General features: G+C 45.6%; 1 pseudogene; it reads right to left on the bottom strand.

The window, feature by feature from the left end:
- Window positions 1–21,110: 21,110 nt before the first annotated feature.
- LOC112899528 lies at window positions 21,111–22,120 on the bottom strand (annotated as a pseudogene).
- Window positions 22,121–24,269: the final 2,149 nt, after the last annotated feature.

The raw sequence follows: 24,269 nt of genomic DNA, 5'->3' as shown, positions 1-24,269 counted from the left end.
CCTGTCCGTCCAATGTAACCCTCCCCGTTCAGGTAGTGGCTGTAGGAGGTCCATAAAGTAGCCAAGTTGGTTGGCGGCTGCTCTGCCAGTCATGTGCGGTTCTCCCGGTAGTGCTTGGAAGTCTAGAGCTGTGGATAATCATGTGTATGTATATGAGTCTATAGTATGAGCTGTACATGTAGATAGCAGTACACAAGTCCTAAGTAGCTTTCTTTTTTCCTTTCTCTCTGCATATGCCTTTGCTTGAGTTTGAGCTTGAGTAATTTGTGTGTCACACTACATCCTTATCCATATATTATCTTACCCCTATTTATGCAATTGAATATTCAACCAAGAATTGATCATCAACTTACCTATTCAATAACCGCCGCCTTCCCTGCGAAAATATAAAATGCTATAGCGGTATTTAGTGCACTTGCGAATTTATCTGTGACGTAAGAAATACCCACAGGCATTTGTGGCGCCGTCACCGGGTTCCAGCAATCCTAGTAATACGCTAACAAATGCCAACACCTTCCCATGAGGAGCCTGGGGAGCCAGGATCGTCACCCCAGCAGACCGGCCCCCACCTCCCTCGTAAGGAGAACGTGGCGGAAGCCGGGGCGGGCGGAGTATTAATGCGCGTCACAGCAACGTGACGCAACGTGACGCGCATTAATGTGACGCGCACACCTTGCCCCATGCCTGATGCAATGTAGGGAAGCAGAGCGGGACGGTCATGATCTAGAGGACCACACCCTGAACGATGCCATCATGGCCCCCGCTCAGCGCCAAGGCGCGCCCCTGTCCCACCTGCATGCTGTCACGTGTCTAGCAATTATGAACGGAATGGCAAGAGTGATCTTCAAAAGCCTAGGTTGGCTTTCCCACTTCCAAATCCATAATAGTAAAGTAAGAGCAAGGTGTAGATAGCGAACAATTTCCATAATAGATAGCAAAGTGCTTAATCCTGAGAAGATGGGAGACGCCGATTGTTAGAGTGCTCTTGACAAGTGCATTTCTCAAATTTTGAAAGATTAAAAGCATGCATGTTGTTCTTTTTGGTTCCAATCAACCTTCTTTTTCATTTTGAATCCAAGCAAGAGGATGCACGTTAGCGCAAGAGCTTTCGCACTAGTTGCTCAATCCGTTGCTTGTTTGGTAAGATTACTGAAATTAGATTTCCTATGCTTGCAAGATTGATAAGTCAGAGAGCTAGTCGGGGAATTGGCGGTCGGGGTCGGAAAATCATCCACTTGTAAATTATTTTTGTAAAAAAATAGTACTCGTCTAGGCCCTGAACGAAGCCATCATGGCCCCCCGCTGCGCATCTAGGATGCGACCCTGGGCCACCAGCCCGCTGTCACATTACGGTCCTGTGCGGGATGAGAGAGCATGCCCTGACACATGGGCCCCACAGATCGGACGCCGACCAAAGAGCTGGCTCCCGATCTCTCGACTAGTGGCCGGGGGCATTGATCGAGCTGCCCCATGACGACCGCTGGCCAAGCAACCGCAGGCCCGGATGACCCGTACCACAGTAATGATCACCGCACGCCATCCTCTGCCACGGGAGTTGATGGATGGGACTGCGGCCACGCCCGGCGCTGTGCTTGACCTGCCGCATGGTGCAAGGCGTCACACCAAGACATGCTTCAAGACCAGGGATGCGACGGGGAGTAGCGCTTTGGTGGCCCCGCCCGTCCAACCACGTGTAGGGCTCCGACCGCTCTCACAAGTGACCCAATCACTAGGGCCGTCGGACCCGACTTTCTTTGTTCAGCCGAGAGATTTTGATATTTGGGATCCAATTCGAGAGCCTTTCAAGATTTGGCACTCATATCACAATGATCACAATGACATGTGGGGTCAATCTGAGTCACTGGCATGTGGGTCAGGGTGTCAAATCTTGAAAGGCTCGTGAATTGTGTGTCAATTTTAGAAATTTCTAGTTGACCGAGAGATTTTGATATTTAGGTTCGTTGTGGCCCCCGAACCTATATAAGGGGAGCGGAGCACTCTTTTCTGGATTCTCTCGACTCTCATGCAGGACATCTACACTCACTCGCTTGCAAGCGCCCTATTGTAAACCACTAAGCATTCGAACGCATTGAGCATGAACTCAACCCCAGACAGGACGTAGGGCATTTACCTAATCCAGTATAAATCCTTGTGTTTCAGTGCTAGCCATCAAGCTCTGAAAAAATGCGATGTATATACACTAGCCAGTGTACGAAACACCACCAGTTGGTTCGCCAGGTAGGAGCAGTCGCACACTCTCATCGTCACGTGATCGCTCGTTGGCGATCTTCGACCTTGGTGCCAACAGCGGCGCTCTCGGTGGCTCCATCCGCTTCGGGAGTCTCGAGTTCGCCAACGCTGGAGGGGGTGAGCTCAGGATCATCCCAAGCTTCCACGCCGATCAGGTCTTCCGGTTCGGGAGCTTGGACTTTGTGGCCAACCACCTCGGTCACCGTCAGCTTTGTGATGGGGACTCGACCCCACCATAGGCGCCGCCGGGGAGTCCCGCCTCCCGCGGGAGCGACTCAACTCGGGCTGGACCCCGTGCCCAAGGATTGCCAACGCACCTTCTACGCGCTCGTGAATGTCCTCTCCCAGCTCTCGTGGGAGGAGCCAATGCCCCCGGAGGACAAGTTTTGGGACCCAGCATTGCACTCCCCTTAAGGTTGAGGAACGTGATGGGATCAGGTACCCCAAAGAAAGGCCTTTTTGGGCCATGCCGTCACAAGAAAACAAACCTAGCGGACGGGCGCGCGCGACAACTTGGACCCGTATTACATACGGCGACCTAGGAGCCAGGCCTACTCGGTAGCATGGTCCCGGGCTAGGCAGAGCACCTTGCAGCAACCACTGGACACCATTTGAGCGGAAGCTTGTCTCGTAATCCCCTTCGTGTCCGATAGGAAGACGGATCAAAAACATGTGAGTCGCCCGTTCACATGTTTTTGATCCTCTTGAGGGCTGAGCTCAATGGTATACTGATCTGTCTCGGGCTTCAGCAGCTTGAGATGCCTTTCCATGAGGGCTTTTAACTTCATGGCATGTGCACAGCATAACTTGGCAGCATCGAGTGGTTCAGTGACTAAGAGTATCTCCAGCAGTCTCCTTTTTCCCAATAAACCGTCAATATGAGAAAAAAATATGCTCCAATAGTAATCCAAAATCTCTCCATTTCCCTAATAATTATTGGGTTGTCCTAATATTTCACCCCAACTCCCCTCAAATGAAGGGAGAATTTCTGATTTCTCAATATGTTAGTTGTATTGGGATAAGATTATTGAAAAATTGTAAAATCATCTCTCTTAATAATCTATGAAAGTAGTATTGGCCCTAATAATCTGTGAAAGTGGTATTGCGATATCCCAATACTACCCTATTGGTAGATGTTTATTGGGAGACCGGTGGAGATGCTCTAAGATGGAAAAGCATGTGACTACGCACTTTTCAAATGGGTGAGCAAGCATAAAACATAAGGCTAAACCGGTGACAAGCAATGTACCATATCCTCTGGGCGTGATATCATATTATCTCGCCACCCCTATACTCTCTCCTGCTGGAGTAGCTTTTTATTGCCGGCAACATGTTTGGTGGCATGCTGGACGACGAAGGGCCCTGACTGCCGCCTCCCGCGAGCAGCGACGCTTCCTGTCCCGCCTCCTATCTAGTGGAGGTGGCGGGCTTGGGGATCTTGACCTCCGGCCGCGGCTAGACGATGAACCAACAATTTTATTTCTTTTGATTTCTTGCTCGAGTCTTTGTCCAATTAACCTGATACAACGGAGTGCCATCACTATCATCTCCCGACGAAGATATGGGAGACGGACCGCGGGAATCTTGCAGGATGATGGATCTGCTGGAACGGGCGCGCTGGGCGTTCCGGTGCCCGTTCACCACAGGCAGGTCTTCTTGGCGCATTCGGTCTTCCGGCGGAACGCCTCCTGAGATCCTCGCTGCCGCGCACCATGGTGATACGAATGAAAAGCCTGGAAATGCAAAAGATCAAAACAAACAAGTAAAACCAGACAACATAGGCCCTCAACAGTGCACTCCAAGATGAAACTAAATAGAACAGATGAAATCTAAAGAGCAGACTTCACCTTGGCGTGGACGGAGAAAATGATGAGCAGGATGTGACTTCACGGAGTCCTGAACTCTCCTATTTATAGTGGCCTGGATCGCACACAAGGAAAACTATCAGTAATTTTGGTAGGTAAGTAAATGGAAATGCGATTATATGGGTGAGGGAAATAATGATCATGATCCTGCCTTCCTAACCTGCATGTATAAATATATAATTCAAAGATGATACGTACAAGGACATGCTACTGGTGCCATGAAATTTGCACACGCGCTTCCAAGACTTTTGCGTTTCGAACTGCAGAGGGCAGAGATGTACAGGCTGCCACGCATGTACGTACTTAACGAATTCATGTGCTTGCTGCCCAAAGTCCACATACGTGTATACGCGTATACGATATTTTCCTTTATACAAGTTGGAGCCAAATACAGGGCCCTACCAAACAGCAGCCATGGGAGCACTATATACCTCGGTGCACTATCACGATATGAACACTAGTCGTTTTGTGGAAGAGTGCAAAAAGAAATAATGATGCATGGCTAGCCATATAAATGTACGTGGAGGATAAATAATACGTACTCCGTATCTCTTTTATACTTGTGCCAGCGTACGCGTTTTTGCATGAGCGTACTTGCCATATGAGTGGCCTAGAAATAGATGGGAGGGCCCGCATGACAGCCGGAGCTCACGCGCCTCGACGCTGCCGCCGACTTGCCCACGCAATACATGCGGCCTCCTATCAAATGGAAAGTATTTGTAATTTGTCCAGCGAGGGGGACGTTCTCGTATTGAAGCAAACATTTCTTTTCGGCAAAAGAATGGAAAGTTTTCTTCTTTGATTGGTCTCTACCAGCAAAAGGAAAGATAGCATGTGTAGCAAGGAATGGAAGTCAGCCTAGGGAAATCACGCCACCAGCTCACTATAGATGTCCAAACGGGCCGTCTAGCCCAGCACGGCACGGGCCAGTTTCGGCATGGCCATGTTATCGGGCTATGCCAGGCCACTCGACGTGCCGCACCATCGGTCCTGGCACGACATGAGGGTAAGATCAATGTGTCGGGCTGGGCCAATGAGCACAATGGCCCGTGTTGACCTGCTAACCCGTGTTGGCCTAAGCGGCGGCCGGTGGGCGAGCATGAAGGTCGGGTGCCGGTTGGCGGGAGTCCAAGCGGCGCACGGGAGGCCGGAGCAGTGGGCAGCAGAGGGGAGAGGCCATAGCAGCGGGCGATGGAGGAAAGAGGCTGTGCGGATGGCAAGAGCGGCGGCCGGTGAAAGAGGAGAGGGAGCGTGGGAGGCCGAAGCGGCAGGCGATAGAGGGGAGAGGGCGCGGCGGAGGCTAGAGCGATGGCCCGCGGAGGGGAGAGGGCACACGAGAGGCCGAAGCGACGGCCTGCGGAGGGGAGAGATCACATGGAGGCGGAGCGGCAGCCAGGTTGCCAAGGGAACTTGGGAACCCAGGGTTTAGGTTTTCTATTTAAATGGGCCAATAGGACCGTCGATTTAAATGGATCATGCTCGGGCCGGCACTACAGGCTGGGGTGGTATCCAAGACGGCCCGCTTGATCGTGCTGTACCGGCTTAGGCACTATGGCAATCGTGCCAGGCCGTGCCTTGGTCGTGCTTTTTCGGGCCAAGCTTCTGGCTGCCCATTTAACCCGGTCAATTTGGCCAACTATAACTTTTATAACTTTTTAGAGAAGACTATATATTACCTTTGCTACCAATCCCACATCCATCACCCGAAGAAAATCACTCGGAAGATTCAACCCCAATTCAGCCAATAGATTAATTCGACCCAAAAGTATTTTCACTTCCACGCGCTGACAACGGCTTGCCCCACGTTGATTCCGTGCATGCATTCATGTTGCATGTCATTAATTCTGTAGACTGCACTTTATTATGCATGCATGCAGCATATAGGCATGCGGCCTTCGCTTGGGTCACGGTAGTAGTTTTTTCTTCTCTTTCCTCTTTTTATTCTTTTTGTTCCTTCCTTCCTTCTTTTCTTTTCCTTTTTCTATTATTTTATTCTAAGCCTGAATATACAAAATTCTTTTGCTTTCTCCTTTTATTTATACTTATTTTCTTTTGTATTCTTATCTTTATTTTTTCTTTTTCTTTTTTAAACTAGTTTTTTACTTTTTTCGTAGTTTGTATGATTTGTTTTCGTTTTATGATTGTATGTTATTAAATATACATATTTGATTGAATTATTTGGTATGCAAACCACTTATTCACAACGAAGAATGATAAACTATAGTATAAAACTATTTGTTCACATTTAAGAGTGAGTCATACTCAATTTATACTAATTTATTTGTATTGTAGATTCATAAATTGGTGTGTAAATGATTTTTTATATGCTAATTTGTTTAGCTCATGTATTTATGCTTATAAAAATAATTTTTTACAATGTAGATGTATTTGTCTTTATGTAAATTATTTATCCACGTATAACTAATTTGTTCATGATATCAAATTATTTGTTCGTCTTGTAGTTTAAATTGTTCTGTAATGTTAACTCATTTGTTCGTCATATTTGTTTTTCATTATTTATCTTACATAATTAAATGTTCGTGATGTGTTATGTTTAACTTTTTGTTCATAGAAAATAATCATTTGTTTATGTTGTTAAATTATTTGTCCCCAGGATCCGAAATTCATTATTGAGTATTAAAAAATACTTTTTTAAAATATTGAATATAGGCAAGTGTGGTCTTGTTTTGAGGAACTTATCATAAAAAGATAATGGTGTAATCCAAATTTAATTTGGATGCTCGGTTCAATGGTTATACCTTTTTAAGTTTTGGATTTGCATCTATGTGGGTGACATCATGGTCGTTGTCCTCTTCTGCATGCATACGATGAATAATCGCGCTGGGGGTCCTAAACACCCCCACCTTTTTTTCTAAGCGAGGATGTTTCTTGTTTTTGTATGCTCTCTTCTTCTGAATAGAGATGGAGAGACATAAGTCCTCGGCATCTAGGGTTTCCTAGGCGACTCGAGGTTTGGTTGGTGACTAGGGTTTCCCCACCTGTCCACGTTCTTCTCGCCTATGTTTCCGATCAGATTTCTCCTTGGAATCTGGTAATCGAGTCCAAGTCCTAATCCATGTTTGTGTCCAAGTCAAATCTCCTTTTGAGCCTAGCTGAAATCTACTAGCAGTCCTAGTCGCTGCCTGTCTTCTGGTTCTTCTATCGTTGGGAGTCTGCAATAGGAGATGGAGGCGGTGGAGGGGATGATGGAGCACATGAAGCTCTCAGCAGCGGAATGGAAAGGGATCAGGGTGGAAGGAGGCACTGCTGCCAGGGCTAGGACAAACGATCCACAAGCCATCAGCAAGGTGCTCGCGGAGAAGCTGATGAATGCTGATGCTTTAGCCCAAACCCTGGGGAAGATCTGGTGTCCAATCAAAGGAGTCACCTACAAGGATCTTGGAGAGAATCACTTCTTGTTCACCTTCCTACGGTCATCTAGTAAGAGAAGGGCTCTTGATGAGGGGCCCTGGATGTTTGGCAAAGATCTAATTGTGATGATTGATCTGGATGAAACCAAAACCATTGAAGAGATGGAATTCAATTTCATACCAATCTGGGTCCGTGTTCTGAAACTCCCTTTTGGAATGATGAAAAGAGCCACAGGGAGGCGATCGGGTAGGAGCTAGGTTCTTTTGTTGAGATGGAGGCTGATGAGGATGACACAGCAGTTGGGCATTACCTTCACATCAAGGTGCGTCTTGACATCATGAAACCACTGATGAGGGGAGTGACGATGTTGGTGGGGGAATAGGAGGAAAAGGAGGTTTGGTTGCCTGTGGAGTATGAATTTTTTCCTGACTTTTGCTACATGTGTGGCATCATTGGCCATACTGACAAGGTTTGTGAGATTCAACTTCCTGAAGGGGAGATGCAGCCATATAACAAGAAGATCCGATGTGTGCCGGATTGGAGAAGAGGCGATGAGGGAAGGGGAGATCGTTTTGGGGGAAGTAGAACCTTCTCCTAGTGGAGGTCGGGAGGAGGAGGAAACCATGGTAGCTATGGTGGTTTTGGCAACAGGAGTGGTTCGGGAAGTGGAGGTAGCGAAGCACCATCATGGAGGAAGGATGGGGGTGGAAAAGGGAGAAGCCATGGCCAGGAAAGGAGGGGGAAGATGAGGAGATTACTAGTCCTTTAAAATAGAAGCAGCAACTGGTGATTGATGGGCAAGCAAAAAAAAATCCGTGACCATGGATCTCAACAAGGAAGCTGCTAGGAATATGGAGAAGAAGGTGGCACCGGGGAATGATGTGGATGAAGGTGATGGGAGAGATATGGAGGAGAAGGAGGAGCACGTGGTAGGGAACAGTACCATGCAGTCCATGCAGCCCATGAACATGGACGTTGTTCCTGTGGGAGATGAAGGAGATGAGAAGGAGGGCGTGGAATAGAAGGAGAAGGCTGGGAGGGGCGGAAAATATAAAAAGCTGCAGAGATCCAAGGCAACATCAGCAGGCACAAATTCTGCTGTTCATTATGTGAGGAAGAGGCCCGTTGAGTAGGATTTTAGTGAGGAGATGGAGGTGGAGGGGAAGAGACAAAGGATTGCCGCACAAATTACAGAAGCGGGGTTGTCGAAACAGCCCTGCGAGGATTAATGAAGGTCATTGCGTGGAACTGCCGCGGCTTGGGGAACGACCGGGCAGTTCGTGGCCTTCTGAATGTTCAGAAGGAGGAAGACCCCGACATTCTGTTCTTGTCTGAAACAAAGATGGACGAGCGCAAGATAAAAGGTTTGTGATGGCGCTTGGGTTTGACAAATTTGGTGGTGAAAGATTGTAATGGGAAGAGTGGTGGTCTTGCAATCTTTTGGAGGAAGGAAATAAATTTTCACCTTAGTGTTGTCTCTCGTTTGTACATTGATGGCGAGGTGGTGGAAGATGACGGTTTCATATGGAGATTCACTGGTTTTTACGATGTGCCATGTTCTGATAGGAAAGAGCTTTCATGGAAAGCTTTGCGCACTATGAACGCGGCTAGACGGCGACCGTGGCTCTGCATGGGGGATTTTAATGAGATCCTCATGGGCCATGAGAAGGAGGGAGGTGTTCCAAAACCCCAAATCTGCATGGACAGGTTTCGGGAGGTGTTGGAAGATTGTGCACTGCATGATCTCGGGTTTACTGGTGATACTTTCACTTGGAGGAACAACAAACACTCGAGCGATGACTACAAAAGAGAACGGTTGGATTGAGATGTTGCGGACACTGCGTGGTGCACTCGATTTCCAAATGTCAGAGTGAGGAACGGGGAGTCGCACCATTCTGATCATCGACCAGCGATTGTAACAATGGAGGAGAATTGTATGACTAGGAGTGGTCGTGGTGCTCCCTTCGCTTCGAAGCAGGTTGGGTGGAGGAAGAAAACCGTGGAGTTATTGTGGAGAATGCGTGGAAATTGGCAATGGAAGGGAGATCGGGACAGGTGCAAGATGCAGTTTGTGGAGTGGTTGGTGATCTCTGGGATTGGAGTCGCAATATTTTGGGTGATTGGGAGATGCGAATCAAGCATGTGAGGAGGGCCCTAGAGGCCTGCAGAAAGTGACCAGTATCAAAAGAAAGTGTTGCTTCGGAGGAGCTGCTGAAGCATAAACTAGAGAAGCTGGAAGAACAAAATGAGTTATATTGGAGGCAGCGTGCGAAAGTGCACTGGTTGAAACATGGTGACCGAAACACTAAATTTTTCCATGGCTTTGCCACAGAAAGAGAAGGAGAAACAAAATTCGTAGGCTGGTGAAGGATGATGGTAGTTTGGTGGAGGAGGAGTCGGGTATAAAAAGTTTGGTGACTAACTATTAGATATCTTTATTTCATTCCAATGCAGGGGATAGTTATGATGCATTACTGCAACAAGTCCATGTGCGGGATACAAGCAGTATGAACACTGAACTTATGAAGGAATATAGTGATGAGGAGATCAAATATGCCCTGGATGGCATGGGCGGTTTGAAGGCACCCGGACCTGATGGTATGCCGGCCCTTTTCTATAAGAGATATTGGGATGTTGTGGGCAATGATGAGGTAAGGGCAGTCAAAGTGCGGTTGAATTGTGGCCAGATGCAGGAGGGATGGAATGATACGGTAGTTGTACTGATCCCTAAATTTCCCCGCCCGCAGAAGCTGAAAGACGTGAGATGATTAGTCTGTGCAATGTGGTATACAAGATCGCGTCGAAGGTACTATCAAACCGGCTGAATTGATTCTTCCTGATATAATTTCCCCGAATCAAAGCGCTTTCACGCTGGGGCATTTGATAATAGATAATGTCCTCCTGGCGTATGAGCTAGCCCATTATATGCATAACAAATGGAGAGGAAGTGAAGGGCTTGCAGCTCTGAAGCTAGATATGAGCAAAGCCTATGACCGAGTAGAGTGGGAGTTCCTTGCAAGAATGATGCTCGAGTTGGGTTTCAACCAGATGGGTGAATGTGGTGATGGAATTTGTGACAACGGTCTCTTATCGGGTCAGAGTTAATGGTTATCTTACACATGTTATCAAACCTCAGCGTGGTCTAAGGCAGGGGGATCCCCTTTCTGTCTGTATGTTCTTAATATGCGCTGAAACTTTTTCTTCTCTGTTGAATGGAGCAGAAGCAAGAGGAGACATGGAAGGTGTGCATGTGTATCATACTGCTCCGAGCATTAACCATCTACTGTTTGCTGGAATTTTTGTGGGATTGGCCCATTAACAAATTCAGAAATTCTAACAAATCTCAAAGGCCCATGTGTGCAAGAGGAAGCGGTTCAAATTTAGTCCCACCTTGCTAGTGGAGGAGTGGGATGACCAACATAAATATGGAGGTTGTCTCCACTCCTCCAAGCTATGTGATGGGGGAGGGAAGATAAACACCACGTGCGCACGTACGCCACGCCTCGCAGGGGCGGGGCAGAGGGCGCGGGCGCGTGGCACCTGCGTGAATGGTCCGTCGAAATCTGGCCCTTCGCCTTGCGGGAGCATGGCTTCCTTTTGCAGTTTTAATTTTTGGTGACTTGGTCCCTAAGTCCGTGAGATATGGAAGTCTAAACCCTAAACCTAATCAGTTTAGATCCCAATCATGACGCGAGGTCGGTTTGACTTCCCTATATATATGACTCATCGGCCTCCACCAAAGACACACCAAAACCTAGGATTTTTGCCTCTTCTCATTGCTGCGCCGCCACCATAGTCTTCTCCATCCCGAGCGCAAGCGTGCACTGGCGAACGAAAGAGCAGGTCCTCCGAATCTCTTCACCTTTGGGATCCTGCACCGGGAGAGGGCGAATAAGATTTTTGGGAAGCGCTTTTGCGCGACTGCTCAAGATCTTCACCACGGCGCGTCTTCCACCCAACTCCATCGCCTCATGGGCCAACCGCCTTCATCGTGTCCAGCAGTGGCGGTTCGTCGTCGTCAACCCTTCAGCCAAGGCTCAGTACGTGTTCTGTGATCCGATCTATTGCTTAAGCATGTATCCTGAGCTCCTGGCTATGCTGTTTATGCTGTCTAGTATGTTAGACTTATGCATGCTAGTTCCTGTGTTCATAATGATTTATTTCACACGGAATTTAATATTGCATCTTGCCTATATTCTCAACAATCCAAAAATCTTATTATAGGCAATCTATTGATTTTACAATGGCTGGATTTGCTGATGCACTGAGGCCAGAAAAGTTTTCTGGTGTGCACTTTAAGAGATTGCAAGTTAAGGTCCGTCTCTAGCTTACTGTAATGCATGCATGGGAAGCGAGGCTTAGCATACCAGTAGGTGAACATTCTCCTGAGGAGAGGAAGAAGTTCATGGAATTCAACAATCTCTTCGTGGGCTGCGTTATTAGTGTCCTTGCTGATTGTCTGGTTGATGCGTACATGCACATAAGATATGCAAAAGAGCTGTGGGATGCATTGGTTGCAAAGTATGATGCGACTGATGCGGGCAGTGAACTGTACACCATGGAGAGCTTTCATGACTTCAGAATGGTAAATAACCGTCCTGTGGTAGAGCAAGCTCATGAGATACAGATCCTTGTGAAGGAACTCGAACTTCTGAAGTGTCCTTTACCTGACAAATTTGTGGCTGGGTGCATGATTGCAAAGTTACCCTCCTCATGGAGGAACTTCGCCACTGCTCTGAAGCACAAGAGACAGGAAATATCAGTTGAAAACCTGATAGCATCTTTTGATGTTGAGGAAAAGACTCGGGCTAAGGATGTTTCTGAAAAAGGAGGTGAGGGTCAGTCCATCACCAACATGGTGCAGAAGAACCACCCACACAGCAAGAACAAAGGGAAGGCTGCCAACAAGCCTGTCAAGACTACTATCTTCGAGAAGAAGAAGACTACAAACGCTAAAGGAGCTTGCTTCACGTGCGGTGATAGGGGACACTTCGCGAGGGACTGTCCAAACCATGCAGATCGCAAGGAGAAGGCTAGCAATGGATCTGGATCCAAGACTCTCAACACGGTGACCGCGAGCAACACTGGAGACGGGTATGGTAATTTACCTACTATTTTTTCAGTATTTCAATCTACTAGTTGGTGGCTTGATACGGGTGCTAATGTTCATGTGTGTGCTGATATCTCTATGTACTCTTCTTACCACATCACTCGGGATTCTTCCGTCCTAATGGGAAATGGGTCGCATTCTGTTCATGGTGTTGGCACGGTAGATCTGAAGTTTACTTCAGGAAACATCGTGCAGCTGAAAACATGCATCATGTCCCTTCTATCAAGAAGAATCTCGTGAGCAGCTCCCTTCTGTGTACGGATGGTTTTAAGGTAGTTTTAGAGTCCAATAAATTAGTAGTGTCTAAGCATGGACAATTCGTAGGTAAAGGCTATGATAGCGGAGGCTTGTTCCGCTTTTCCCTTGCAGAATTTTGCAATAAGTTAGTGAACCATATTTGTAGTGGCGTTAATGATGATGCGAGTGTTTGGCATTCTCGTTTATGTCAAGTTAATTTTGGTTTAATGTCTCGGCTTTCCAGCATGTGTTTAATTCCAAATTTCACCATTGTAAAAGGTTCTAAGTGCTATAGCTGTGTGCAATCGAAGCAACCTCGAAAACATCATAAGTTGGCTGAGGAGATGAACTTGACACCTCTAGAACTCATACATTCTGATATCTACGAGATGAATGGTGTGTTAACAAAAGGTGGAAAGAAATATTTCATGATGTTGGTTGACGATGCGACTAGATTTTGCTATGTTTATTTGTTGCAAACTAAAGATGAATCATTAGATTACTTTAAAATCTATAAAGCCGAAGTTGAAAATCAACTTGAGAGAAAGATCAAACGCCTAAGATCTGATCGCGGTGGTAAGTATTTCTCCAAAATATTTGAAAAATTCTATGAGGAACATGGTGTTATTCATGAGAGGACGCCTCCCTATTCACCCGAATCAAACGGGGTTGCTGAGAGGAAAAACCACACCCTGACTGACTTGGTTAATGCCATGTTAGGCACTGGTGGTTTATCTAAGGCATGGTGGGGGGAGGCCCTGTTGACTTCATATCATGACCTGAATAAAGTTCCAAACAAGAATAAAGATCAAACACCATATGAGATGTGGATACGGAGAAAACCATCGCTTTCTTATTTGCGCACATGGGAATGTTTGGCGAAAGTCAATGTACCTATTATGAAGAAACGCAAGTTGGGACCGAAGATAGTGGATTGCGTCTTTCTGGGGTATTGCACTGTGGAGCATTGCTTATAGATTTTTAGTAGTTAAATATGAGGTATCTGAGATGCATGTTTATACTATTATGGAATCTCGTGATGCAACCTTTTTTGAGAATATATTTCCAATGCAAGATATACATAGCATTTCTAGATTTTCTACGGAGGTAACTCCTAAACCTACTGCACCTGTTGAGTTTTCTGAACAACCTGTCGAGAATGAGGAAATTCTTAAGAAGGATGATAGTGAAGCTCCTAGGAGGAGTAAGAGATAGAGGGTTGCAAAATCCTTTGGTAATGATTTCACTATGTACTTTGTGGATGATACTCCCACGTCTATTGCAGAGGCATACGCATCTCCTGATGCTGATGATTGGAAAGAAGCTATTCATTATGAGATGGACTCGATTCTAACCAATGGGACCTAGGAATTAACTGAACGACCATATGGTTGCAAACCAGTTGGTTGTAAAGTGGGTGTTCAAGAAGAAGCTTAGACCTGATGGTACTATTGAGAAGTACAAGACTCGGCTTATGGTCAAAGGTTACACACAAAAGGAAGGAGAAGACTTCTTTGACACTTACTCACCCGTTGCTAGATTGACCACTATTCGAGCACTACTTTTCCTAGCTGCCTCATATGGTCTTATCATACATCAGATGGACGATAAGACAGCTTTTCTAAATGGAGAGTTGGATGAGGAGATTTACATGGATCAGCCAGATGGGTTTGTAGCTGAGGGTCAAGAAGGCAAGGTGTACAAATTGTTAAAATCCTTGTATGGTCTTAAACAAGCATCTAAGCAATGGCATGAGAAGTTCAATAGAATCTTGACTTCTACGGGCTTTGCCATTAACGAGGCTGATATATGTGTGTACTATCAGCATGGTGGGGGCCAAGAAATTATATTATGCTTGTATGTGGATGACATACTAAATTTTGGCATAAACATTGAGGTGATTAATAATGTCAAGTCTTTCTTGTCAAAGAGTTTTGATATTAAAGATCTGGGAGAAGTTGATGTGATCCTCAATATCAAGCTTATTAAGGACGAGAATGGGATTACTTTGTCACAATCCCATTATGTGGAGAAGGTCTTGAGCCGTTTCGGTTACATGGGTAGCAAGCCATCTCCAACACCTTATGATCCCAGTGCGATACTCCGTAAGAACAAGAAAATTGCTAAGGATCAATTGAGGTACTCACAGATTATTGGTTCACTCATGTACTTAGCTAGCGCAATGAGGCCCGATGTATCTTTTGCTGTGAGCAAATTGAGCAGGTTCATATCAAACCCGGGTTCTAATCATTGGCATGCACATGATAGGGTTATGCGCTACTTGATAGGCACTATGAGCTATGGGATTCACTATTCTAGGCACCCCGCCGTGCTAGAGGGATATAGTGATTCGAACTAGATTTCTGATGTAGATGAGCTTTATGCCACGAGTGGGTATGTGTTTACCCTTAGAGGTGGTGCGATATCATGGAGGTCTTGCAAACAGACCATTTTGATGAGGTCAACCATGGAAGCAGACCTTACTGCTTTAGACATAGCCACTGTTGAAGTAGAGTGGTTGCGTGAGCTCTTGATGGACTTGCCTATGGTTGAAAAACCAGTGCCGGCTATCCTTATGAACTGTGACAATCAAACAGTGATAGTCAAGGTTAACAGTGCTAAAGATAATACGAAGTCATCAAGACAAGTCAAGAGACGACTGAAGTCAGTCAGAAAGTTGAGAAACTCCGGAGTGATAAGTGTGACTTATATCTCAACAGAGAAAAATATGGAAGATCCCTTTACAAAAGGGCTTTCACGGACTGTGATTGAAAATGCATCGAGGGTGATGGGTATAAGACCCATATAGGTTGCCATAGTAGTAACCCAACCTATGTGATCGGAGATTCCATGAATTAGGACCTGAGAAGAACCAGCTATTGGTTAACTGAGGAGAGTAATTTTTTTAACCCTCTCTAAGTGAAGATGCAATACTCTCAAATGCTGTAAGCCAGGTTGGGTATACGCCTTAATGTGTTTCTATTGTCTTCGATAAGCAAAGGTGGTGTCCTACGGAGCATTCTTGAAAGAACGCACCTATATGAGCCTGATTGTTAAACGTCGCAATCTATGAGACTTGGGTGATCTCTAGGAGAGACCAGGGAGTACGTCGTATATGCTCCACTAGCGGGGTATGCTACTGGCAGCCATGTACTGGTTATGACTTTGAGTGAAACTTGTTCGTAGAAAACTAGCAATTCAACGCATAGTTCATTATCAAGTTGTGAATAAGCGTAACTTGAAGCTCTAGGCGGAAGTTCAACTTAACAGTCTCTTCTGAAACACCAGCATATCAAACACTGGTAAGAACAGGCAAAACTCTAAATGGGCATTTGGGATATGGTGGGGGATTGCTGGAATTTTTGTGGGCTTGGCCTATTAACAAATTCAGAAATTCTAATAAATCTCAAAGGCCCTTGTGTGCAAGAGGAAGTGGTTCAAATTTAGTCCCACCTTGCTAGTGGAGGAGTGGGATGACCAGCATAAATATGGAGGTTATCTCCACTCCTTCGAGCTATGTGATGGGGAGGGAAGATAAACACCACACGCGCGCGCACGCCACGCCTCGCCTCGCCGGGCACGGGCGCGCGGCACTTGCGTGAATGGTTCGCCGAAATCCGGCCCCTCGCTTTGTGGGGGCGTGCTTCCTTTTGCAGTTTTAATTTTTGGTGACTTGGTCCCTAAGTCTGCAAGATATGGAAGTCTAAACCCTAAACCTAATCGGTTTAGATCCCGATCACGACGCGAGGTTGGTTTGACTTCGCTATATATATGACTCATGGGCCTCCACCAAAGACACACCAAAACCTAGGATTTTTGCCTCTTCTCGTTGCTGCACCGCCACCGTAGTCTTGTCCATCCCGAGCGCCGGCGTGCACTGGCAAACAGGAGAACAGGTCTCCGGATCTCTTTGGCTTTGGAATCCTGTACCGGGAAAGGGCGAATAAGGTTTTTGGGAAGCGCTTTTGCACGACTGCTCAAGATCTTCACCACGGCACGTCTTCTACCCAACTCCATTGGCTCATGGGCCAACCGCCTTCGTCGTCTCCAGCAGTGGCGGTTCGTCGTCGTCAACCCTCTAGCCAAGACTCAGTACGTGTTCTATGATCTGATATGTTCCATGTAGCCTAAGTTCCTAGCTATGCTATTTATACTGTCTAGTATGTTAGACTTATGCATACTAGTTCCTGTGTTCATCATGATTTATTTCATACGAAATTTAATATTGCATCTGTCTGTATTCTCAACACTGTTTGCGGATGATCTACTCTTCAAAATTGATGAACAGAGTGCAGATCATTTACAGAATGTTTTTTCCTTGTACGAGAGATGCTCGGGATAGATAATTAATAAAGACAAATCCTCCATTATGTTTAGTAAGAACACAAGTGAAGGTGACAGGCTGGCGATGATGTCAGCTCTAGATATTACTTCTGAAGCACACAACGAGAAATATCTGGGCCTGCCGATCTACATGGGTAAATCAAAGGTACAGACTTTCAACTATCTGAAAGATCGAGTTTGGAAGAGGATACAAGGAGAAATTGCTTTCTAAGGCAGGGAAGGAGGTGCTCATTAAGGCGGTTGTGCAAGCTATCCCTTCTTATGCCATGTGATGCTTTGATCGCACGAAAACGCTGTGTGATGATATTGGGAGAATGATTTGCCGGTATTGGTGGTCGCAACAGGAGAATGAAAAATAAGATGCACTGGCTCTCATGGGAGTTATTGTGCAGTCGGAAGCAAGAGGGAGGTCTTGGCTATAGGGATTTGCATATCTTCATGAGATGCCCGTGGGGCTAGGACCTTGTGACGAGTGATTGAACAACACAGTGTGCGTGTGACGTTTCTCTTGGTTGGTGTCGTTGCAGGTGATAGGTGGAGACTGAACATGCGGCGACGTGTGAAGAATGAAGATATGATGCCACGCCGATGGACTGAGAGTGGTGAAGGGTGGATCAAGACTTGCGTTCGAGGGATTTGAGATCGTGCGGTGTATGTCTACTGTACCTGACGACACAGCGAGAGAACGTTGGTGGACGGTTTCTTGGTTAAGCCACAAAACCAAGATTTCGGACGTTCGTTGCGGCGGACGTGGCCGAAGACGGGACAATTGTCGATCGCGAGAAGATTCCGGATCGTCGTGCAGCGAGATCACGGGACGCCATGGTGCTAGATGGAAGGATCGCGGACATCGAGATTGTTTGCCGTGGAGGATGATATTGCGTGATACGCGCCGATTACGTTAATTTGATTTACGTAATGGCAAATTTGTAATTTAGCTAGTGCCACCCTATGGGTTATAAATATGTGGCACCTAGGATTGAGGGGTATGCGTTTTTAGGGTTTCTGGGTGTTTGCTACAGTAGCCACCGTGAACAGTTCCGCCGTGAACAGTTCCGCGCTACAGTAGCCACCTCCCTGAAGCTCTTCTTGCGTGCACTCCTCTCTCCAGTCTAGCCTAGGGTTTAATTCCTAGTGAGGGATTTTTGTTGATCTCTCTAATCAAGAGAGGGAGGACGATCGGGCGGAGGCTAGATGCAATTTTGTAAGAACAAGTACTTGGTTTAATACTTTATCATTAAGTATTGTTCTTCGTTTCATTGCATCTTGCTTATCTGTTCTTCGTCAGGTTTATCGTCGGTTTCAATCTAGGTTTTCTTGATCCGCATTTTATAATTAATTTCCTTGCATAATATTTTGGGAATAGCTTTGATCTTGTGAACATATGTTTCGAGTTTCCTCGCGTTTGGATCTAATTTGCTAAAGTTCTTGAAATTTAGGAGTTTGATTGTTTGCTTCCGTGCGAAATTATTTTGAGTTGCTCCCATTCACCCCCCTCTGATCGCATTTTCCGGTCCTACACTTCAACTTGGCGATGCTGGCTCGACAAGGATGGCGATTGCTGAATGATCCTGACTGACTTTGTGCATAGGTCCTGCGTGCCAAGTACTATCCAGAGGGTGATCCGTTGAAGGCAGTTGAGAAACCAGGGATATCCTATTCCTGGAGGAGTATAATTCGAGGTTTGCAAGCAGTAAAAGATGGGATGATATGGAGAGTTGGCGATGGCTCCCAAATAAATATATGGCTGGATCCATGGTTGCCGAGAGGCACCACAAGAAGACCGGTCACCCCAAGAGGCAGAACTGTTCTGACACGGGTTGCTGACCTTATAGACCCAGCAACAGGCTCATGGGACAGGGAGCTCATTGGAGATAATTTCTGGGAGGAGGATGTGCAACAGATTCTTGCTATCCCCATTAAGCAAGGGATGGAAGATAGCATTGCTTGGCACTTTGATCCGAGAGGCAGATTCTCAGTGAAGTCGTCATATCATGTATTGGTGGATAATCGAGACCAGCAGAAAGTCAGGCAAGAGGGATCGTCCAGCAGATCCGAGCCTGAGGAAGGTCTAGTCGTCCAGTGGAAGAAGTTGTGGAAATTGCCGTGTATACCAAAGGTGAAGCAGTTTATGTGGCGCCTAGCGCATGACAGCCACTACGTGTGAATATAAGAAGGGGGATGGAGATTGACACCATTTGTCCTGTCTGTCACAGATTGGACGAGGATGGGGGACATTGTTTCCTGAAATGCAAACATGGTCGGAGGTGCTGGCATGCTCTACTGCTTGAAGAGTCTCGTTTAAAGCTGCTGTCCATGGGATCGGCGAAAGAAGTGGTCAATCATATTTTGATGATGAAAGAAGACGAAAAACTGACTGTGACCAGTTTCCTCTGGGTCTGGTGGGACGTCAGAAACAAAACCAATGCAGGGGAAGAGATGCTTGATACAGGGCAGGTGGTACATAGAACAAGATGCATGGCGACCAGTTGGCGGGATCCTTCTCTGAATCCGAGTGCTGCTCCCAGTGCGAGTCATCGTGAAAATCCGCAGTGGTCGCCTCCACCGCCAGATGTGCTGAAGATTAACTCGGATGGAGCTTTTAATCCGAAGGAGAAAGCTGGAGCCTAGGGTTTCATAATATCAGAGACAATGACGGTCATGGGGCGCTAGCAGGTTCTAGGCGCTTGCCGGCGGTGGTTGATGCCCTCACTGCTGAAGGGGAAGCATGCCTAGCTGCACTGGTTGCTGCTATGGAGAAAGGTATATCCAATGTTCTGAACGAGACGGATTCCATGAATTTGGTGTCGGCCTTGCAGTCGAATTATTATGATCAGGCGCCAGGAGTGGTCTTCCGAGAGACAAGACATATGATGGACTTACATTTTTCATGTCGTTGGCATTCCCTATGTTCCCCGGTCTTGTAATAGATGTGCTCACGAATTAGCTCGCTCGGGCTTAGACAGGGACCCGGATCATCCCTGCATTTGGGATAATCCCATCCCAAGTTTTGTATCAGACCTTGTGGGTCGAGACTTCACTGACCCGTTGCGTGAATAAAGCTCTGAGCTGAGTACTGTAAAAAAAAGATGGAGAGACATTTGGGAGGTTTCCTTTTTCCTTTTAGGGGTTACCAGGATAAAGTCTTCTGGATCAGAAACTTCATCCCTCACCTAATCAGCTATCATACTATCACCATCATCATTTTCGTTTACAACATTATTACCTTTGTCACCATCAGTAGTCACATTTGTTTGCCTAGTGGTTTCTAACTTCCAGAATGTGTCTAGCAATTTCTAGATCTTTATGTAATTCAACTTTTGCAAAATCACCATCACATATGATAGCACCCATTTGGCTAGATATTTCAACAATTGCATCTTGAGAAAGAGCAAAAAAAGCATTTTGAGTTGAAAGATTGGTACCTTCCAGATTTCTCTTCTTGCACATGGCTTCATTCTTTTCTACGGTAAGTGAGATCTCCTTCAGGACCCTTTTACTCCTTTCGTCTCTATTTTCTGCTTGGGGTCTCACTATGTTGTGCAATAGCTTCATTTGTCTTGATTATTTCTTCTTGCGGGTTCCTAGTGTCTTTGGTTATGTCTCCTTCATTCTCTAGCTCAGATATCACCACTGAGGATTTAGCTAGCAATTGATCAGTCCTGCTAATTAGACTTAGTATGCTCATGAATTTGATCAATATTTCTACACCACATCAGCGATGCATTTTCTCTAGTTTTGGATGATTCACCTTCATCTTCTTGTGCATGCATGCAGTCTTTCTAGTTGGGAGCTGAATGTTTCTCTTTCCTCACTGACATCATAGGAGTCTTCACCTTCCCTATGTTCACTTTTTCATTCGAGTCTTCCTCATCAACAAGCAGTGCATTATCTTCATCATAGGATTTTTGTGGCAGCATTGGAAATGTTGCTCATCTTGGATAGGTCAATCTCGCCAGGGGCAGATTGAGGCATTCTATAAGTGCAAAAATCGCTTTTGAACCACCTCTGTATTCATCAAATGCAGTGAGATTAGGGGCATGCACATCAATCTTGTTGATTACACAATCTTGGACACACAAAAATTTCAACTATTCCCATGGTTCAGCATCATGTAAATTATGTAGCTGGGGGCACAGTCGGATGCTTAACCACTCCAGGGCAGGCCATTTCAGTAATAGATACTGCAGATCTTGCAAAATAAGCACATGCTCCAGAGCAAGTGCTGTAAGATTTGAAAAACCAAAGTCATGACTTGAATCCAATGTAACACCATCAAGTGGAAGAACATGAAGGTGAGATGAGTTTTGGTTGTTGAAAAGATGAAAGGGGAAGCTACAGTTGTTTTCATATGGTCCCAGATATGGAGAAAAATTGAGAACAACAATCCCTGCCTTTGACGCAATAGCAAATGAAACCCATCCATCAATATCATTTGCATGTTCCTTATGCAATTTAAATTGAACAGCAAGTCTATTCACTGCAAACCCATTGTGTTCCCTCAGCATAAAATTGATCATGGTAATAAACCTCTTAATGCCCAACATTCTATTATACCCGATCAGAGCTTTGAGTTCTCTTGGCCTTAGTGCCACTGCCACGTACATGTAGTGTTTGCAATATCACTGGAAGCCACGGTTGAAATATCAAAGTCAAGGTTAGGATGGTAAATCCAGGCTCTTCTCAATTTCATGCAAAGCACAGTCGTTCGGAGCTCAGACAGCTTCCTTCAATGTTGTTTCTGCTGTTATACTTGACACAACATCCTGGTTCTAAGTTTGAACAAAAGATAAGCATTAAGCCCCTTAGGACAGCATATATAGAGTTCATGTTGAGCTTTTACATACCTCAGGAAGCGACAGAAATTAATCCCTTGAAATCCTATCCACTTGCTGAGGTAAGTCTCCTTTTTCTTCGTTGCTGGACAATTCCTGTTCTCCATGTCAGCCCTTCTGGCTGAAATGCATCAAAGCATTGTATCAGCATAGCAAATGTAAACTAGGTTATTTAACTTTGATATCCCCAAGTGCTTCATTCAGGCAGAGTTGGTATGGCACTGGCTGGCGCTAATGGTCACTCAAGATCTACTATGCGCGATACGCCGACGATATTTTGTTTGGGATTTCCCGGGCCAAAGAGATATACCTGTTCCATTCCAAGTGATCCATATAATTCTTGAACCTATGTAAATGCAGCACTGCTCAAAGGTGAAGAACTATAAGAATCATTGCAACACGCAACAGCGCAGTGGAGCACTTGGGATATTTTATTAAATCTAACTTAGCAAGCATAAACGAAAGGATTGTGGCCCAAGAAGGGGGGATGAATTGTAACTTTTTCAATTTCTACCAAGTCCTTAACCTACAACTACTGTTGCCCAAACCTAGAGTTCAAAACCTATGAACTAGAGCACGTTAACAGAGCATTCTAGGTAGGTAAACACACTAATATGATCATATTGCCTAGTGAAGATCACACTACCAAGTATATGTCCTAATCAAGAGAGCATACTAGCAATAGAAGATCCTACTCAACAAACAAGCAAGCAAAGGAAACAATAAGTAAAACCAAAGTAGATGCTCGAAAGTAAAGAGAGGGACACGAGACAACCGGATTTTTTCCTGTGTTATCGAGGAATTGATGCTCCCCCTAAATCCACCTTGGAGAAACCACTAAGGGTTTGAGCTCCTTGCATCACCAAGAAGCAAGTGTTCGAATGCTCCTTCTCCATCTCCGGAGCGGCGAGCTTCAAACCGCGTACAATTATCTCTTCTTGGGTCTCCCACAAACTCCAAGAGCTCACCAAGAGCCACGGATCACCAAGACCGTATAGGTGCCGTCAAATACTAACAAGCCCTAAGCCTTCACTTGACCTACACTAAGCTGGCCCTAAGCTCAAGCACTGTCACACCCGGTTTAGAAAAGGTAACCGAATGCATCCCATATGTGCGCCAGGATCAAGTTCCGCACATACAGTAGATATCACAAGCGAATATTCGAAACATTAACGAAATAGAGTATAATAGTACTTTATTACATGACTGACAGTCTTAGTCTTAAATGAATAAATGAACATCGATAAATAGCAGCGGACTTCAACTTCACAGGCAGATGACTGAGAGACATATGCCTAGTACTCTTCGAAATCTTCGTGGAACACCGGACAATTATCTTGTTCTGAGCAGCATTGTTTTTAACAAAGCAAGTGTGAGTACACTTATAGTTGGTACTCAGCAAGTGGAGTAAATTATATGACATGCAAAGCTATGATCAAGAAAAAGCTGACATGGTTTGACTGCGATAAACATTTTTAGTTGGTCAAGTTTTAATTAAGCAAGCATTAGCTAAGTGTAAGTATATGCCAACCCTTAAACAGAATATCTGAGGTAAAATAATCCACAACATAAATAAGTAAATAAATAAAGAATATCAATTTAGATCATCTTTAAGTTTAATTGAAACAAACCGGGTTTCCAAATCGAGGAATTCGACTCCCTGTATCATTGTGATAGTCCCTGGATCAAGTGCTATCACATACAGAACTCATTCCCGGCATAATATCATAGTCATACTCTGCTTAATGTCAAACATGGGTTTAATTATTACATAAGTCCATAGGATTTGTAGTACGGAATTTATTACAAGCCTCTCGACTAGAGCGGTTCAGGCAGAAAATCGTAAAGCGACAGCTAGTCCTGGGGCCGTCCTTCATCTCCTGGATCCTCCTCCATAGGCAACTCGAGCGTAGCACGGGCTTCAGTCGTACCATCCGGCATCATTGGGGTCAAACTCCGGATCGGATTCTGCATCATACCAGACTATCCCCAAGGTATGGGATAGGTTCACGTCACCATCCGAATGCAAGCTTTATTATGGACTACACTATGGGTATAACAAGGTTCAAGGGATAAAGCTGGGGATTCCCTATGCATGCAATATCATATAAATATATATAAGTATACACATCTTCTTCCATTCTCGACTCCGGCCCTTCCGGCATTCCAGACTCCCGGTCAACGCACACATTCCAAACCACCAAGTCGATGCGAGAACTCCCTCTCCTTGCATCTCAACTGCCCCCCGGCAGGAAG

Source organism: Panicum hallii, chromosome 7 (genome assembly GCF_002211085.1).
Source record: "Panicum hallii strain FIL2 chromosome 7, PHallii_v3.1, whole genome shotgun sequence".
Lineage (NCBI taxonomy): Eukaryota > Viridiplantae > Streptophyta > Magnoliopsida > Poales > Poaceae > Panicum > Panicum hallii.
Note: the sequence above shows the minus strand (reverse complement) of the source record. Positions and strands in the feature narration are given on the sequence as shown.